At 32.5% G+C, this 7,084-nt stretch overlaps 1 long non-coding RNA gene across 1 annotated transcript; it reads left to right on the plus strand.

The window, feature by feature from the left end:
* Positions 1-2,730: 2,730 nt before the first annotated feature.
* Positions 2,731-4,225, plus strand: LOC143042483 (uncharacterized). The gene is made up of 2 exons (XR_012968013.1): positions 2,731-2,844; positions 3,437-4,225. It is a non-coding gene; the product is annotated as an uncharacterized LOC143042483 (long non-coding RNA).
* Positions 4,226-7,084: the final 2,859 nt, after the last annotated feature.

A 7,084-nucleotide genomic window follows, 5' to 3' on the forward strand; every position in this document is an offset into this window, starting at 1 on the left:
CTATCAATATAATATATTATGATTCATATTTATTTCTATTGGTTGAATTATCTATTGATTATATTTAGATTTTTTTTATAAAATCAGATTTGTACAGTCATTTATAGGTCACATGGTACATTACAATGACGAATGGTAAAATTAGATTTTATAATTTGAAATTATTGAAATTTAATTTGATAGGCATCATCATTTTAAAAAATGTAAGAACACCTGACCTTACTTTACTTGGGACTATCGTTGTTCCCAACAGAGACATCTGTTACCAACAATCTTCATATTAAGTAAGGGAGAGAGAAGCGGAAGTCAGAGAAGGAACCAGGATGAGAGGACCAGTAATACAGGTCATGTGCAAGAAAATTTGGGGAGGAAGAAGCATGCAGGAATCGGTGACTCACTTTCCACTCATCAGAGAAGCAGAAATAGAACGGAGCCATGCTTCAGAAGTATCTTTGAATTCCCTAGGTATCCGTTTCTCGAAAGTATAAGTACGCATATGCAAATCAACGTTTATTATAGGATAAAACGCATTTTTAAAGGAATTTATTTATATGTAAACCGGACCAATTCACTCAAAAACAAATAAAAGTTCGATGATATATATGCTACATTGATAGATATATCCACAACCCTTCTATAGAAAAAGTTAAAATATGAAATTATTCTTAATTATAATTCAGATTCAATAAACTTGTTTTATGATGGAAGATTGAAAGTATTCAAAGACTTAAAATTGTGGAAGTATTGGAATAACCCTTCGAAATTTGTTAACTAATGTCATGACTTAACCCATGGGCATAATTATAAAGCTGTAATACATCACTTTGATTAAGGCAATTTTAATAGCGTATTACTAAGGATGTAAAGCAGTTGACATAATTTCATTTAAATCAACAGATTTATTTAGAGCATCATCTGGAGACTGTGGTTTGTGAATTTAGAGACTAACTTTGACACTAATTCTATTTTTAAAGATTGATCTGCGTGAAACACCAAACTATGCACAATTGATGCTGTGAATATAGTACAAAATTTGTCATATAGAATAAGACAAAAATGGATTGACCCCTTTACGTTGAAGTTATTTCTAGTTTGTCTGTGTGCTCTAATAGCCCTTGATTTAACTCATGCATGCAATGTACTTATCATTTCGATTGTTTCTCGCTTTTAAACATAGTTGGCGGAATGTCTGGTTTCAACCGAAGTGGGATTGAAACCCGTGACTCTTTCATTGGACGCGACCACTTTTCCACGTGACTACCAAGGCGATTACAACTTTATATATGACTTTCTTTTTTGATGAATCTCGAGAAAAGGAAAACTAAGTCAATGAAACATTTACAATTTCTTAAATATAATTGTTATTTCATGGAACTGAATTGTCTTGACATAAGCCTATGGAGTTCATGTGGTCTATATAGGGTATACAAAGTTTATCTCATCACAGTTATACGTCTTTTTTTCTGTAATAGGGACACATTTGAGAAATCTCGGAAAACAAGACTAACCGATCTAGCAGTTGAGAGAAAATCTATCGTGTTAACATATTAACTCAAGCGTATTAATTGTGGTAAAGAGAAACGCATATAGGATTGAACTGTTCGTTTTAAGTAAAGATTTTATGAACACAAGTTATTACATAAGTTTTGAATCCGTAGCTGTTATTTTTACGGACTGTTCGTTTTAAGAAAAGATTTTATGAACACAAGTTATCACATAAGTTTTGAATCCGTAGCTGTTATTTTTACGGACTGTTCGTTTTAAGAAAAGATTTTAGGAATACAAGTTATCACATAAGTTTTGAATTCGTAGCTGTTATTTTAACGGACGGAAAAGTATGTCATACACTAATACTAAGGGTTAGCAATATTCTAAATAAGTATAAAAGAATAAATCCACATAGCTGTAAAGGAAATCAATAAGAGGGACTTTGTTATAACTGGTGACATGTATGTATTTTTTAAATGGAACAAGCAGATTATATAAACGGTCTTTTATTTAAAGGTGGAAGAATTTATGTCAACTGATACTTTGAAATAATCACAGACAGAAAGTGTTTTTTTTTTTTTTTTTTTTTTTTTTTTTTATTGCAAAGATACAATTCTTAAAAACAACTGACATTGAAGATAAAAATGGAGTTTGTACATCAGTCCTGTTGTTTTATTTAAAAGATGTTGCAAGATACAATGCGATCATCACATTTTATTACTAGGATGTTATATTGAAGTATACTCAATTGAAGAAAATTAATGTATTTTGTGTAATAAACGTTAAAATTATTGATTAAATCATGATGATGAAAATGATTATACAGATATAGCTTTAGCAATATAGGTTATTGAAATGAATGGACACACGATATGTCTTGATTTTCTATAAAAGTCAAACATCAAATTATATTAACCTGAAATCAATGAAATAATAAAAAAACACATTAGACTTACTACAAGAACAGATTGGATATTATTTAATGGACCCGAGGGCATGAAACGAAATAAAGGATAAATTGTCCAAATACTTGTTTCAGTTTTATATAGCGACTGACATTAACCGAAGACACGTTATACAAATAAAACTAGTGTTCTTGTGACTAGGACGAACGGCTAATATAATGCTAGTATTGACAACAGTATCTTACGAAAACTAGAATGTGTAAATTTCACAGCAAACTGCCACTGAGAAAAATATTTCAGATCAATCTTATCTCTACAATTGAAGTTGTAAACGTGGTGTAATGACCGTCAATTTTATATCTGTAATTTTTTTATCTATAAATATTCGTATTCCTGTTTGTAACACAAATAGATAAGAAAGTTAGTTGGAATGACTTGTGCAATGTTAAAGGTAAACTATTCCTATTTAAAATAACAGCCAAATGATTTATAGGATCGTGATCTATAATATGATATATTTGATTTAAAATGTATCTTTGATTGGTATTTACGTGTGCTTCTTTCAAACTGGCCTAGCTACGACGACCGCTTTTTGAAAAAAATCATGAAAATCCTACATTTTTTTCTCCATTGTCAATTGACCCTCGCTAAAATTTATCTCATATGATTGTCCAAATGATTAATTGATAATAAACTATTCCAACCTCGTGTAAAAGGTTCCTTGCCCGATTTCGTCTTAATCAGAATGGTATCCAAAGGGTCTGTAAATTATAGTTAACGTGTGCATTTTAAACATGCTAGTTTTAGAAGGAATAGTTTGAGGAATTACCACAGACCATATACTATTACTATTACAAGGCTTCTACTTAAGACTCCTGTGAAAGAACATATAAAACAAGACTTGAATGATTTCATATGCATACATGTAAAATATTGCCAACTGTTGAAGCAAAAGGAGCAATTCGGAAATCATATCGTTTCGTTACAATAATATTTAAGAATATTTCAAAATAATATTTGATTTTAGTTTTCTTTTTTTACAGGTCCTACTGCTATTACATTTAACCACGACTGTTTTAGTTGCAAAGGCTTCTTTTTTAACCCCACCGTTATGGCCATCATCATATTCCGTTGATTTTCAAGAAGAGGGTCATGCACCAGGATCAAAACCTTTATACACCAACAAAGGATCGTGGTATTACGACTTTAAACAAAACATAGGTCGATTTGATAAAGGTGCAGGGCAACATGATTTTGCCTGCCAACAGCAAGCACACCATCTAAGTCCAAATGATCTACACGCACCCTGTCAATTGTTATTTGCTAAAGACACAAACATGTATGTGATTTATCCTAATACCAAAGCATGCTGCACGCCATGTGGAGAGAAAGAATTCTGTAGTTTAATCAAACCTAACTGGTTGTCAAATTCCACGTACGTCGGTACACGTGTATATGAGGGAAATGCTTGCTATGGTTGGGAAATTAATGGTAGTACCAGCAAGGATTATTGGTTTGCAACCAAGATGAATGTTCCTTGTGAATACCACCAGATCCCATACAAAGTCAGTGAGGCCATTGTATCCATGAACTTCACACAGGAGAGCTACAAGACAGACGAACCTGATCAATCCTTGTTTCTCATCCCATCGTACTGCAAAGAAAAGTGTCCATCAGCAATGCATTCTTTACATGCATTTCCCTGATCACAGTTCCTGTGACCAAAAGTCAACATTACAAGTTATCAATATTTAACTAGTTTTGCGTTATATAACTAAACTGACCAGGCTACTTGAGTGGGTTTTTTTTATATAAAAGATGCCAATACTCTGTTTTAACTGTTCTATTTTTACCCTTTCGGTTAATGCACTTAAAAGATTCTCAATTTTGGCAATCAAAACTTATGTACAAGTGAACACGATGAAGGTTTTCCAGAAAAAGCGCATTGTCAGTATGGAAATACTATCTTTAGATTTTCTACCTTTAATTTCATTTCTTACTATTCTGTTTAAGCCTTTAATATATTACTCATATATCCTTTCTGATTAAAAGTTTCATGAATCAATATTCATTATGAATACCGCGATTTAAGTCCTGTATTTTTTTTTAATCATATTCAAACTTGTAAATGTTTTTATTGGAATAACGTATACACTTGAGGTGGATTTATAGATAAAAAAAAAAGAAAACCAGGACATCAATTTGTCCTTACCAACAACATTGTACTCGCGGCTCTTCCAAATGCTTTACGAAACGTCGTTCTAAATTATCAACATTTATTTCATCAGCAATCAAAACTGGGGCTTTAAAGTTATTGTGAACCTACCTATTCTAGAGGCGGTTTGAATGAGATGTTGATACACAAACAATCCAAAGCGGACATACAATCTAGACTCTTTTATCTTGCAAAAGTAATGAAACATCTGACTTTTCTATAATTTTCATAAGTACTTCTCATTCCAAACTAAAAGACAAACTGAAAGAGTCGAAAAAAGACCAATGGATATACAATTATCTTGTCGAGATACAATTATCGTGCTTTAGGCATGGATAAATTGTACCAATAAAACACTCTGATTAAAAAAAATCAATAAAACTGACATTATCAAGATGCTTTATTTCTTGATTGACAACACATTGTTACGTTGGCGGGCGTTTTTAACAAACAATCGACATTCCAATAGAAACCAACTGTGCTCCTTTTCTTGTCGACTTGTTCGTTTATTCATACGAGTTAGACTTCATATATTCAGGAGCTCATAAAACAAGATGAAAAGAGACTAGAAATATCCGTTAACTTTGTTTTCCGCAATATAGATAATTTCCTCTAGTTAAGTACTAATTAACAAAACTGTACGACAAAAGAGATGATTTTAACTGTGAACTTTCCATTTCTATGTAGTAACATTCCAACAGCGTCCGTACATGGAGTATATATATCACGGTTGATACGATATGCAAGGACTTGCGTTTCCCTTATTGAATTCATGGGTTGCTGCCCACAAAGTGCTATTAAATCAATTGCTCCAAGTGGTAAAGTTGAAATTACCCCTAGAAATTTTACATAAGTTAACCGTTACGGAATATCTGTTTCACAGATGACGACGGATATGTTTCAATCGTCGTTTCTACAAGAACTCCCTTCTTTCCCCCGAATGTGACCTACATAATTAGACTTTTCGTCGTGTTTGTACTTTCATTAACAACATGATAGATTACCCTTCCGCAGCACCTAATATCACCCTTGTTTTTGGTTGTGGTCTTGTGCTCGGTGTTTGTTTGTATGGTTTCCATATGCCATGTTTTATTAACTGTCATTTGTCATTTTGTCTTTTTCGTTTACTGTCATGGCGTTGACATTTTTTTTTTTCGAGTTTCGAGTTTGAATGTCATTTTTTGTATCTTTTAACTCTCTTTTGAAAAAAAAGAAAAAATTGGAGAAGAATTTATAGGTAGAAAAAGTAGAAAGTACAGCTTTTCAAAAATAGGGTACATATGAGTAAAGTTATTAAGCACACAAAGCAGAACATTCACTGCTTCGAACTTAGTGTTCACTAGATTAGATACTATTGGGAGAAGAGACTGATAAGAACAAAGGTTACACGCTTGAGTAAAAAAATAAAAAAAAAAAATAGACAGGAACAGAGGGATCACATAAATCAAAAGAAGGAGAAAAAAAGCACTTTGAATTAAAAAAACCTAGATACTAGAGTAAAATGTATAGGAACGAAAAAGCAGAAAACACACTGAATCTAACATTGAGTATTTTGGAGCAGAAAATATAGACGGAAAGAGCAGTCAACACACTGATTCGATCACAAAGTACACTGGAGTACATGTAGAATGCTTAGGTAGACAAAGTAAGAAGAAAATTTATTCGACCAGTAAAAAGTATGGGTATAAAAATAGAAAACACACTAATTCAGACATTGGGTGTCCTGCTGTATAATTTATCCTGCAATTGGGTGTCCTACTATACAGATACATCCTACAGATATCGCTATGCTGTATCTGTATACTATCCAGATATCGCTTTAAAGCTCCGCCCACTGCCGGACTGAGAATGTGTGTATTCCAGTTGCATTCAAATGACGATGACAATTGTCGATTTCAAAACTTGAATGTGTATGATTGTGTTACAAAATCAACCATGTCAATTTCAGCATGTTTAGTGAATGTCAAGTCAGAAGCGTAGGACAACTCGTACACTTCTGTTTCAAATTTGACAATGTTTTGTTATTTGTTTTTACTGTTGAAATTAGTTGTTATATTAAAATAGATAATTTTTCACCTTGAGCGATATATTATTGTTGACCATTCGAGATTCTTTTTTGCGAACCCGTCTTCAGCGTAATGTGTGATTTTGATATTACTACGCGGGCCTCAAGGGATTACAAATCGAAAATAAATGCTAAATATGTTAGTTTTTGTGTCTTTCAAAACACAAACAATATACAGAATTAATTGCAGGATAAAGACAATAACTGTTTAGTGTCTTTAAATATCAGTTGTATTTGTACTCGGCTCGAAACAGGTGTAGTAGCTCGCTAAAAGCTCGCATACCCCTTGTTTCCTAGCCTCGTACAAATACAGCTGATATTTAAAGACACTAAACAGTTATTGTCTATGTAAACTTAGAAAAGGAATAAACACACTGATTAGAACATGAGATTCACCGGAGGAGAAAAGTT

Source organism: Mytilus galloprovincialis, chromosome 8 (assembly GCF_965363235.1).
Source record: "Mytilus galloprovincialis chromosome 8, xbMytGall1.hap1.1, whole genome shotgun sequence".
NCBI lineage: Eukaryota > Metazoa > Mollusca > Bivalvia > Mytilida > Mytilidae > Mytilus > Mytilus galloprovincialis.